This window comes from Gracilinanus agilis, chromosome 3, assembly GCF_016433145.1.
Source record: "Gracilinanus agilis isolate LMUSP501 chromosome 3, AgileGrace, whole genome shotgun sequence".
NCBI lineage: Eukaryota > Metazoa > Chordata > Mammalia > Didelphimorphia > Didelphidae > Gracilinanus > Gracilinanus agilis.
Window position 1 is genome coordinate 528,291,851 of NC_058132.1, and position 13,269 is coordinate 528,305,119.

At 36.1% G+C, this 13,269-nt stretch overlaps 1 non-coding gene across 1 annotated transcript; it reads right to left on the bottom strand.

Moving 5' to 3' along the window:
• Positions 1-277: 277 nt before the first annotated feature.
• Positions 278-384, bottom strand: LOC123243392. Its single transcript, XR_006505930.1, has one exon. It is a non-coding gene; the product is annotated as a U6 spliceosomal RNA (small nuclear RNA).
• Positions 385-13,269: the final 12,885 nt, after the last annotated feature.

The following is a 13,269-nucleotide window of genomic DNA, read 5'->3' on the forward strand; positions in this document are numbered from 1 at the left end:
AGAAAGGACTAGTTGAAGGGACTGGAAATGTTAACCTGGAGAAGGGGGATCTTAGGTGAGACCATCTCATTTTACTTTTCCCATCCATATATTTAAAGGATTGTCTGTCACATGCACAAAGATTACATATGCTACTTTACCAAAAAATTAGAAGCAATGGAGAGAAGTGACAAAGAGAATAAGGCTCAGCGTAAGGAAAAATTTCATAATCATTATGTCTATCCCAAGGTGGACCAGTTGTCTTGAGAGGTAGTGTCTACTTCATTGCTGGATTTTTAAAAATATGGAATGGTTTACAAATTTGCATGTCATCCTGGCCCAGGAGCCATGTTAGTCTTCTGTGTATTGTTCTAAGTTTAATGTATGTGCAAGCTGTATGACCACTGGGTTATTGAGATTGGGTTATATGATCAATGGGTTATTGAGAGGATTCCTGTTCAGGCAGAGGTCAGTGATTTCTGGGATATCTGCCATGTTTGGGATTTCTTCCATTTTTCTTTTGAATATCTCATTCTAGGAGACGCTTATAGAGATTATAGGATTATTGATTTAGAGGGGGAAAAAGGATGTTAGAAATATAAGAATAAAAAATATATACGTATATAATGTGGCTATCTATGAAACATATACTATATATACACATATAGAGCATATATTAAGTGATTTATATGTTGTTTCTCCCATAAGAATATGAGCTCTTTGAGAGAAGGGTTCAGTTTTCTTAAACCTTTACCTTCTGTCTTAGAATCAGTACTAAGTGTTGGTTCTAAGGTAGAAGAGCAGTAAGAACTAGGCAAGGGTGTGTGTGTGTGTGTGTGTGCAGTAAGTAACTTTCCCAGGGTCACACAGCTAGAAAGTACCCACCTAGTTGCCCTTAGAAGGGTGCATATTTTTGTATTCTTAGTTCTTAAGTCAGTGCCTGACACATAGTGGGTCTTCAATAAATAATTGTTGACTGACTAATTGACTGTTGACTAACTTAACTTTAGGTTATAATTTTGAATTTTAACCTGTTTCATGATTTGAACCTACATCTCAGATTATGCAGTAACACAAGATGATGATAGAATTAGGTTAGTTTTTGAACTATTAAAGATTTTCTTCAGAGAAAATTATAGGTTTTGTTTGTTTTAGTACTCTATGAACTATTAAATGAGATGATATAGGGGGGAAAGCAATTAAAAGAACCACCTGATCATACAGAAAATGACCATCACTTCAATTATAGAACTATATCATATTTGGACTGAGGAACTAAAAGCTGAGCTTTTGGGGGGAATGTTGTCCTGTCTTTGTTAAAGAAAATGTAAATCAAAGCACTAATTTCACTGAGTCGCTATTAGATGAACAGAACAACAAGATTTTAAACAGATGAGTAGGTCTGCAGTGGTATTTATTGTTCATCTGATGACTTCATAATTTTATCTTGTGTTCAGTTATGACCATGAAAAAAAACCATCATTTTGCTGACAATTTCAAACAGTTGGCCACATTCTGAAAATATGAAACTATCTTGAGGAAACAGCTCCTACCCAATTTGAGGCATGGGTTCAAATCATGGAATAAACAACAGATCCAATATTATAAGCCAAAATTTAGTCAACACCCAATAAAAAAGTATCTATTAAGCACCTACTATGTGATAGGAATTGGGGATACAAAATAAGGCAATAACAATCTCTCAAAGAGTTCCTATGCAAATTGGGGAGAAACCATTCAAATAACTTTACACACAGTATACAAATGGTGTAAAGTTAAGTAATTTTTGGAAGTCACTAGTGTGGGGTAGGGAGAAAGAGAAGCTTATTATAAGAAGGTGAGATTTGAGTTGTCTTTTAAAAAAAAACCTTACCTTTTTTCTTTGAATTAATACTGTGTATTGGTTCCAAGGCAGAAGAGCTGTAAGGGTTAGGCAATGGAGGTTAAGTGACTTGCCCAGGTTTATACAGCTAAGAAGTGTGTGAGGCCAGATTTGGACCCAGTACTTTCTATCTCTAGGCTAGGCTTTCAATCCATTGAGCCACTAGCTACGCTTGAATTGAGTCTTTAAAAGATAAGAAAACTAAGAGGTTGGAGGTGCTTTACTTATAGGACATATCTAGTTCCTCATGCACAAAATTGGGAGATTAAATATTGTGTATAACACAAGAAAAATAATACATCAATAAAGTTAATGTTGCTGTATTGTAAAATAGGTATTAAAATAAAAATAAGGAGAGAGAAAGAAAGAAAAAGAAACAAAGGGAAAAGAGAGAGAGAAAAGAAAGAGAAAAAAGAGAAAGAGAGAAACAAAGAGAAAAGAAAGAAAGAAAAAGAAAAAAGAGAAAGGAAGGAAGGAAGAAGGAAGAAAGGAAAAAAGGAAGCAAATTATGAAGGGCTTTGAATGCCAAACAGAAGATTTTATATTTAGTTTGGACATTTTAGGAAGCCACTAGAGTTTAAAGAGTAGGAAGAAAGACATGTGCTTTAGGAAAATCATTTTGGCAACTGAGTATCTACTCAGGAAGAATGAAAGAGAAGAAATGACTTCAAAAAGGGAGATCAAACTAGACAATTTAGTAGTCCATGTGTGAGGCGATGAGAGCCTGTACCAAAAGGATGACCATGTGAGTGGAGATAAAGTGAACTGAACTAGAGATAGTTTGAAGGTAAAAAATTGACAAGATCTATCAATGAATTGAATATGTGAAAAGAGTGTGAGAAAGGAAATGAAGATGGCACTAGTTGTGAGCTTAGGTGACTGGAAGGAATTGGTGCTCTTAACAGTATTAGGGAAATTGGAAGGAAGAGAAAGTTGGGGGAGAAGAGAAGAAAATGAGTTCTGTATTGAATATCCTAGGGTTAAGATGACTACAGGACAGTCAGTTTAAGATGTCTAAGGTAATTGGTGATATGAAATCAGAGCTTAAGAGACAGATTAATTATGGTCTTGAAATCATCTGCAAAGAGAAGACAATAAAATATATGGGAGCTGATGAATTTTCCATGTGAGACAGAGTAGAGGGCAAAGAAAAGAAACTAAACAGAACTTTGGAGGATAACTAGTTAGTCAACTGTGGAACAGAGGTAAAAATTGAAAGAAATGAAGTCAGAAGACCTTGGTTCAAATCTCAATTCTGTTACATCCTCTCTGTATGTAAGTCACTTGAGTATAGATCTCTATTTTCTCATCTTTAAAATGAGATGGTTAGACTAGATGGCCTCTAAATTTCCTTTCAGCTTTGAACCTGTAACTACCTAGTCACCAATATAATTTTTATGCTTATTTCTTAGCCGAATTCTTATCTAATGGGATTAAAAAAAACTCTTATCTTCCATCTTAGAATCAATACTGTGCATTGGATCTAAAGCAGAAGAGTTATAAGGGTTAGGCAATGGGTGTTAAGTGATTTGCCCAGGGTCACATCACTAAGAAGTGTCTTGAAGCCATATTTGAACCCAGGATTTCCCATCCCTAGGCTTGGCTCTCAATCCACTGAATCATCTAGCTGACCCACCTTATGAAATTTAAGGATGCCACAATCCAGCCTTTTGCAGCCAAGCAGGATCAGATTCTCATTATGTAAAGGAAAGATAAATTCTTGCCTTTGAAAACTCACAGAGAATATTGGTCACAGGCTGGTGATTGACAGATTTCCAAGTACTGAATCAGAAGTGTGCACTAAGTGACATAAAAAAATAAGGTTATTGGCTTCATCTATTTCTTCTTCCAACAGACCTACAGGTTCATTGGGTTGTATTCATCTAAGTGCTATTCTGATTATGTAAGCGTAGCTTCCAAGAGAGACACACAAGAGTATCATGTACAAATCCCAGTATTCATTAAGATGATTCATGCAGATAACTTGTTTGCTGCTCTGGGCACGAGCCTGTTACTATGTCATTTTCTTTCTATGGACTAACAGCTGGCTTTGCATGAGGACCAAGCTATAATATAGCTCATAGACAAAAAATAATAACAAGTACCACTTTCCATCAGAGAAATGTCATGTTAAATAGTATTGTGTTCTAGTAAATTAATTAAAATGCTTCAGTTCTATTATCATTTCTTTAGAAGATCAACTTAATTCTATCCCCAAAGACTTTATTTGATTAATTTATTTAAATAACATTTTCATAAATAAATATTAATGTACTTTATTATAAAGTTATCATGATTTTATTACTGCTACATTACAAAAAAAAAGCATGAATGATTGCTATGTTGCTTTAAATACATATACGCTTCCATGGATAGCTTTTCAAAAATAGATCACATAATCCTCTATTATTAAGTGAATTCTCAAAATGTAATGCAGAGGAAATTTCATACACCGTGTAGCTATAGGGATGTGATCTGACTGCCTAATTATTTTAATTTTTTTTTTCTGACTGCCTAATTAATGCAACGTAGAGGAACTGGGCTTGAGAAGTATGGTGGTATGCTGACTAGTCATGGCTTGGAATGAGATCTGGGTTCGGTCTGTCAGTTGTCAAAAATCTGTTAAGCACTCATAACAAGTCAGATATTGACAACTTTTCACACCTCTCCAATCCAATTTATGCATGAGTCAAAGGACATCGTGTTATCCTTTTGGTCCTCTTTGAGTATGAAAGACAACAACCAAACAATAAACCAGTCAACCAACCACAGTGCTGGGGATGCATCGAAAGAAAAAACTAGTATCTAATGTCAGAGTTTAGATTCCAGTGGGGAAGTTAACATGAAAATCACTAAATCATAAAGGATATATGGAGAATAAATCAAAGTAGTCTGAGAAGGAAAGGTCTTAGCTTCTAAAGAATTGATGATCAAGTCAAAGGCTACATAAGAAATATTCATATTTATCTCGGCTTTGAGTTCAAGAATATCTTTTTGATCACTTCCATCTCTCAAATTATGTGATATTTTGCATGATGTTATATGAGTTATCTCAAAAGAAGAAAATTTCTTTGAATAGATTTTTCAATGTTTTTAGGTTGTTTGGAAAATGTCTCATTCAGTTTGCTCAAATTGCTCTGCCTTTAGGTGGTTTTCAAATGTTCTATAATCCAATGACTCAAAATATAGGAGAGTAGATAGATATCTTTTGGAAACACACTCTGTAGTAGACCTATTTTAGATGGCACAGGAAGCTTTAACTGACACTAGAATTAAAAGAAAAAAAGATGAAATGACTCCTTTTAATAATCATCTTTTTTTGCTACCATACTATAATATAACAATTAGATAAGCAATATCAGTCTTTTTCCAAAAATCACATTCAAGGATTTTACTATATCTGCCATCTTCTCATTTGGTTTTATAAGGTTTGTTTTTCAAAACAAAATGGCAGAAGTATATGATAATGCTAAAATTACTGTTGGCCCATTATTTACTATTAAGAAGATTCTTCAAAATCCTCAGAATTTCTCTACAGTGGATATTTTTGCTTTTATTTGGGAACCTTATTTTTTCTTCAAGTTCTCTGATTTCCATAATTTCAAAAGGTATCCAAACAAATATAATATTGTCTCTAGAGTTTTTTGAAATACAGAATAACCAGACAACTAAATAGCACCTGTAGGCATTGTCAGATTTGCAACATCCTTCTTTCTGCTTACCAAGGACAATTTTTGTCCTAAGTCTATTTGTGATTTAGGATTAGAAAGTCCTTAACTCCTATTTAACATCTTACCTGTGGCTTTACTCTTTCACCCCTTCCCATTCATTTTAACAAATAGCCTAGAGTTATCTGGATCTGAGCCCCTTTTCCACCTTCCATCAAGGTTCTTTTTGGTTTCTTATGCAAATAATTGGAAGGAAAAGCAAAGGATTAAAAATCCCTAAGTGGAGCTTCATTGAAACAATATCCTTTACTTAAATTTTTGGTTTTAAATTCTATCCTTTTTATGTATATGCTACAGTCCCCTTCAGGTTTTTTAGGCATCCTGTATAAATGTGTTTACTTACTATAAAATAATTTCATAATTTTAAAAATACAATATAGTTCTTGAGGGAGTGAACCATGCCACTCTCCTAAGTGTTTGCCAAGACAAATGCCCCATTAACATGTTTTGTTGTAAGGTTGGTTTTTTTCTTTGGGAAGGCCACAAAAATTGGAGAGTCTGAGTTAGAATTAGAATGGTGAGGGAAGAAAAAGTTGTTGTATACTCTACTGATTCCATTAATTACTAAACTGTTGCCATCTTCCTACAGGACATATTGTGATGATTTCCAGTTTTAAGAATTTGTTATAGTCAATTCAGCAAAAATATACCAAAGTTCTTAACCCATCACCACCCATGTATACAAAGAAGAGAGAGTGGTACATATTCTTTTTTTCTCTTTTAGGGGTCAAGGTTGATCATTATAATGATCACAACATTCCTTTTTTTTCTTGTTCTTTCTGATTGCATTGTTGTAGTCTTCTATATTGGTTTCCAGTTTATATGTCTTTTCATGCTTCTATATATTCTTCATATTCATCATTACTTATGACTCAGTAATATTCGATTATAATCTCTTTTTTTTAGTCATTCCCCAATTTGTGGGCATAGATTTTATTCTTAGTTCTTTGCTACTATATAAGGATTTACTATAAATATATTGTCGTAATTATGATTGTTCTTTTTAAATTCAATAATATTTTATTTTTCCCAATTATATGTAAAAATAATTTTAAACTTTTGTTTTCTAATATTTTGAGTTCCAAGATTTCTCTCTTTCCTTCCTCTACCCCTTCTCTGAGATGGTAAACAATATAGGTTATACAAGTGTTACCATGCAAAACAAATTTCCATATTCATCATATTGTGGAATAAGTCATATATATGTATATATATATGTGTGTGTGTGTGTGTGTGTGTGTGTGTGTGTGTGTGTGTTCTTTATGTCTTTTGCCTCCTTAGGGAAATGTTTAACATTGGGACCACTGGGTTAAAGATTATGGAAATGGTTACTTTCTTAACGAAACTCCAAACTTCTTTCTGTATTGGATGGACTGATACACAATTCTGTGAACAGGTTATTGGTGCACCAGTCTATCCATAATCCATCATTTGTTGTTCTAGTCTTTTGTTGTGGTAGCTAGGTGTACTGGAAAGAGTAGTAATACCTGAGTTCAAATCTGACCTCAGATATTTACTAGCTGTGTAACATTGGGCAAGTCATTTAACTGCTGTTTGACTCAGCTTTATCCTCTCAAAAATGGAAAAAAAATTATAATGTCTACCTCATTGAATTATAGTATAAAATAAAATGTTTACAAAGTGTTTAGTGTACTACTTGGCATACAGTAGGTGCTATAAAAATGTTTATTCTCTTCCCTTCTTTTGTCACCTTTTGAAACCTCAGCATTGTTGAGCATTTCTTTTACCATTAATGATTTAGAAAAATCTTTCACTTGGATATTTATAGTTTGCAATTTTCCTAAAACTTTGGTTTTCATAATCTTTGTCCACTTATGCATTGAAATATGAGTCTTGGTCTTGTATAATTGACTGTAATAAGGAAATTCTGGGACAAGATAGAGTGACAGGAACATCGGTTGAAGGCCTTGGAATGTGCCCTGAGTGGCATGAGCCAGGGCCAGAAGACAGTTGGAACCACCCTATAAATACCCAGGGATAACAGCACACTGGGTCTCATTTTTGAGAATTCCTGGGAGGAGAGTGGTTTGGAGGGAGGGTAGGTCCTAGACCGGCAATCCAACATCTATATCTGAATGCCACGGGAAATCTATTTCCTGCTACTATAGAGCTGAGAGAGACAACACCACAACCAACAAGAAGAATATCACTAACCTTCCCTATCCTTTGGCTTGTGCCACAGTGGGGCTAAGCCAGGGATTGAGAGAGGGAGAAGAAAGCTCCAGCCTATTATCAAATCTATCATCCATTTGGTTTAGATCACCTTACTTTATTTAGACTTAGCTTAAAATTCCCAAACCCCTTTATCCTATTTCCTTGTTCCTAGCCCTTATAGATAGTAAATAAGTCCTGTTGCAGTTCAATCAAAGAAGATGGGTGTTCCTTTCCTAATTAGCAATCATCTATAGCTGATTAGGGAAGGGATTTATAAACAGCAGTCAGAATAGAATTTATCCAGCAAGCATTTCTATACCAGCCCACACCAACCCTTTACCGTCAAATCCAACCTCAAGTCAGGGCTAGTGGAGTTGTTGAACACTTATATGACTCCCATTAGGTTCCTGATTTAGGCGCTGTTATAGAGGCAGAGGCTTGGCTAAGCTGATCTTCATAGGCCTGGGGTCACTGACACATGGGGTAACCACCTGCAAACACTTCACTCACTAGCCCAGATTCATCCAGTAACTGTGATTCCAATGCCTACTTGGCAGACTCAGTCAACAGAACCTGTCAGGCCCAAGTGGGGCTTAGCAGCCTTCTTATTACCAACCTGCCTCCAATTTCCTCAAAACAGTTTTTGGTGAGTTCAAAAGGGAATCGAAACCTAAGAGTGTTAGGAACAATGGCTGTAACAAGGGTTACCTTTATAAATAGTAGCTTATCCCTACTGCTCTGGTCAGCAACGCAGGGTATATGTCATCTTTGGTTCCGCATTATACCTGAATATTGCCTAAAAAATGCTAATCATATATGATTCTTATAAATATCTTGCTCTGACCTTGGCAGAATTTATATCATACCTGCCCACAGTGATAGCAATGGTTATAACATTAATATAGGGACTATCTTAAAAAGGCTTTTGACTTACTCTGGGGGACAATGATGAACTGCTGCAAGTGATGAAAGAGCAGATCAAGCAGCTGATAGAAATAAACAGGAAGATAAGAGAGGGCCAAACCCTAGACTCCCACACAATAATGCAGCTGGAGGTAATAGAGAAGACACATAACCCAACTGCTACAAATCCACAAAACCCCATGGCTACATCAGACCCTACCCAAACTAAGGACAAACAGGCAAATGAAAAACAACCTGAGGCAGAGGCAGTCCGACCAAGTACTGTATCTTTGTACCCCATTATAGGCCAGACTCATTTTAAACTAGAGAGGGAGATAGTTCATATGAAAACATATAAGGCTTTTGGACCTGGAAGTTCTTATGAGGAGATTCCCCAAATACTTCTTGTCTCCATACAAGTCTGTTAAGGAACTGAAAAGGATTTTTGATTTGTTCAACCCCAGTTTTAGTGACGTTGAATTTCTTTTGGATGAATTTTACACCCCCTCGGAGAAAGCAAGATTCCTAGAAGAGACTAGAACTAATGAAAATCTTACATTATGGCCACTAGATCACCAAGATTTTGAGGTCTCATCCCATGCCAACATGAGACATCTACTTCTTTGTAGAGAAGATCTTCTTGAAGCTCTCAAAATTCATGCCAAAAGACCTAATGCATGGAATAAATATGAGAAACTGAGGCAGGCCAAGGACAAATGCCCCAATATTTTTATGAACAGGCTTATTGAGGGATCTGAGAATTTTTTGGGGTACTGTAGGCTGCAGATTCCCCACCACAGATAAAGAGACAGTTCATAAAGGGGACCACCATACCCATCCAAATCTATTTCAGACAGAGCTGTCCTCAGTGGGAGACTCTCTCTTTGGAAGAACTAAGGCAACATGCCACATACATTCATGACTCAAAGAATAAGGAAAACAAGGCCCAAGCAAATTCAGATTAAGAAAAAGATAGAATAATATCTGATCTAAAAAAGCAATTAAAGGAAATGAAAAAGGAAAAAAGAGAGGGAAGAGATTAAAAACTTAGCCTTGCAGACTGCTAAAAATCAATCCACTTACAGACAAACAGAGCCATACTCCAATCCCAAGAAAAGCTACAATAAAACCCCCTGGTATTATCTGTGCCAAAAATCAGGGCATCTGATCAGGCAGGGACTGTAGGTTCAAGAAGCAAATAGACTCCATGAATCCCAAGGAACATAGAGATAACACAAGGAGAACCTATGGCAACAGTAAATGGGGAGACAAATCACAAGACAAACAGGAAAGCAAGGAACATAATAAATGCTGTAATCATGAATGTAAAAGGAATTCTCAAACCCTCTCACTGGAGGAAATGCAAAGTTTTTTGAAGTTGGGGGATAGACCCAGGCACCAATGAAGCCAGGACATTAATTTACCAAGTTCAAAAATAAGTGAAAAAAGAAGAGAGAGCACTGAGCTAAATGGGGATAAATATAAAACAGAGAGTGAGGCTACTTTACTATGGTTAGGCATCAATAATAATCAATACACAGTATTTGAGGATGTAAACAGACAAAAGACTGCTGAGGAGGTCCAAATGAACAAAGAAATTGCTCAAATGAAAAGAGAAATCTTTGAGAGTAGACACTCATTAGCTGAGAACACTGAGCCAGCACATGCTCCATTACAAGATGGAGATGTGACAGAGAGAGGCAAGGGACTGGTCAGGGGCAATAAAAGCCTAAAACCAGCCATTGAAATATGAGTCTTGGTCTTGTATAATTGACTCAGCTGCTTATTTATCTTGGACATAAGGCCTTTGTTATAGATATTTAATAAAAAGATTTTTCCACCAATCTGTAGATTCCCCTCTTATCTTATTTACTTTGATTTTGTTCATGCCAAAGCTTTTCAGTCTTTTGTGATTGCCTCTATCCCTTGTGTATGTATTACCTTCTGCCTTAGGATTAATATTATCAATTCCAAGTCAGAAAAGTAGTAAAGACTAGGGAAATTACTTAACCTCTGTTTGCTTTAATGCATTGGAGAAAGAAATGGCAAACCATTCCAGTATCTTTGCCAAGAAAACTCCATTAAATAGGGTCATGGAGAGTCAAACATGATTGAATAAAAAAATACATTTTGAATTTATTGTGGAATATGGTACAAAGTACTGGTCTAAACCTAATTCCTGCAACAACCTTCTCATTTTAAAGCTGAGAAGTTGAAGACAATAGCTGTTAAATGACTTAACCAATATTACATAACTAGTTAGTACTTGCCTTATGATTTTCACTGCTTCTAGCTTACAGTATATGCTTCCCCCCCCCGCCCCCATCTTCCTCGTCCAAAGGGAAACACCAGAGCCACACACAAAATTAGAATTTCAGCTTCATATTGACCTTTTATATTCTAATCTATGCAAAAAAAGTGAGAAATAATTTTATTTATCCACTTTGATAAACAGTGAGCTGTTCTCTTTGCTGATGAAGATTAAGTTGCTGAAACACTCCAGAGCCACAATGATACAAGAGTAATAAATTCCTCTACTGACCTTTTGGGAGCTTAGTCTGAGGGGAGTCTTTGCAAGGTTTGAATCTTTGAATCTTTGTAAGATTTAAGAGAGGAAAACTGAGGGTTGTTGGAATCAGCAGGGAATTTCTGACTATCACACTGTGCCTACTCTTTTCAAAAGTGAGATTCAGAAACCATTTTTTCCCCCCAAACCATGTTTCTGTGTGCCAATAGAAGGATAGGTGTAGACCCTGGGGAAAATCTTCCTTTTAAAATTGAAAAAAAAAAAAACCTTCTTTCCCCTCCCTTCCCCTCAACTCTGATTTTTCTTTGCCTGTCAACATAGGCAAAATGTAAAACTGTGGCATAGTGCCTCTTTGTGGTAGTAATGAGTAGCAAAAGAAAGGAATACCTCTGTCTCTAAAGTGAGAAGTGATAGAACTGGCCTTGAAACCAGTAAGATCTGTGTTGCTTAACCCATCTCTGACACTGGGTCACCCTGGGCAAGTTTCTTCACCTTCCGTGATCTAATATTATAAACTGCCAAACTGTGGTGATAAGAGGGAGTTGGCTCATCTGGGAGGTCCCTATGCCAATGAAATCACTGATCCAGTCCTCACCTTTATCTTTATCCCTTGCGGTATGTAAAAAAACCCAACAACTTTTTGAGGTAGGAAGGCTATTATTATTATTATTGTCTCCATTTTATAAATAAAGAAACAAGTTCAGGGAAGCTTAGAGATTAAAATGTAAACATCAATTGATTTTGTCTTTTTATTCTCAATGTCTGCCACTTGCTTCTCCATTGATTGATTGATTATGGGAAATAATCATATAAGCAGTGAATGCCTAAGGCAGGATTCATAGAATCATTGGAGCCTGGAGGGAGTAGAACAGGGAAGATCAGAGAGCATCTAAGTCCATTCCCTTGAATATAGGATATGCTAATAATATACAACAATTCTAGCCAGAATCACAGAATTTAATGCAATTATAAGATCACTGATTAACAACTAGAAGGGATTTTACAAATCAGTTTCATACTGTTTGCTAAGCTTTTGACGTATATGAGTGCTATTACTCCAACACAATTGAAGGGCAAATTCAAAGTTGAGGGATATTTCTAGAGGAAAGAACACCAGACTTGGGTCCAGATCTTTCCTCTGATGTTTATTACTTATATGACTGCATACTTCATTTCTAGGCTTACCTTTTTTCATCTATAAAACAAAGAGCTTGTACTAGATAACTCCTGAGGACCCTTCCAGGTCTAGAGTTATCATCCTCTATCTTCTGCCACCTCCTGTATCCTATCCAACAACCCTGACATAGCAGATGCTAAATAACAGTTGAATGTTGGCAAGATGCCACCAATATTGTATCTTCTGGCTTTGGCAACAATTCTATCCATAAAAATAGGAGCTTCAAGCAAATAAAAAATATCCCCTGGTGGAAACACATATTTTTAAATGAAAGAATGATTAGTTGTCCCCTTTTCACCAAGGAGAGTGCTAGGCATATATCCTGCTGGGTGGTTAGAAAATAGAAATCTCTCTTTGCAAGTTCTCCAGGACTTGGGCAAAGCCAAGCTGGGCTTCCTCGGAAACATGGCTCTGTCTGGTTTCCAATTGGCTAGCATCTGAAAAGCTGGGGCCTTTATATCTCTGGTGCTGGTTCAGGGAAGGCACAAAGTCTGCTGAGAATCCTCCCTGTTTCTTTCCTTTTCTTATGCTCTGGGGATTCTGCATCCTATTCAGGAATTCGCCTATGTAAGGCAAGGCATATTCCTTTCTTTTCTCCCTCTTTCTCTCTTCCTCTATAGAGGAGGCTCCTGGAACTTTTCTAAGAGTTCCCTCTTCTCCTATTAAAGAGAGGTGAAGGATAATTGGAGTGGATCTAAAGGATAATTAATCTGAAAGTTGAACCAAAGATTTGGATCATTTAAGAAACTGGCCCAAATAATCATTGAGCTATTATTTCTTCTGGAAACTCATGGAAAATGAAACAAGAAATCTGAAGAGTGTTAGGTTGCGGCATAGTATATATAAATAAATATATATTTAAATATTTTATTTTCCTAATTTCATATAAGAATACTTT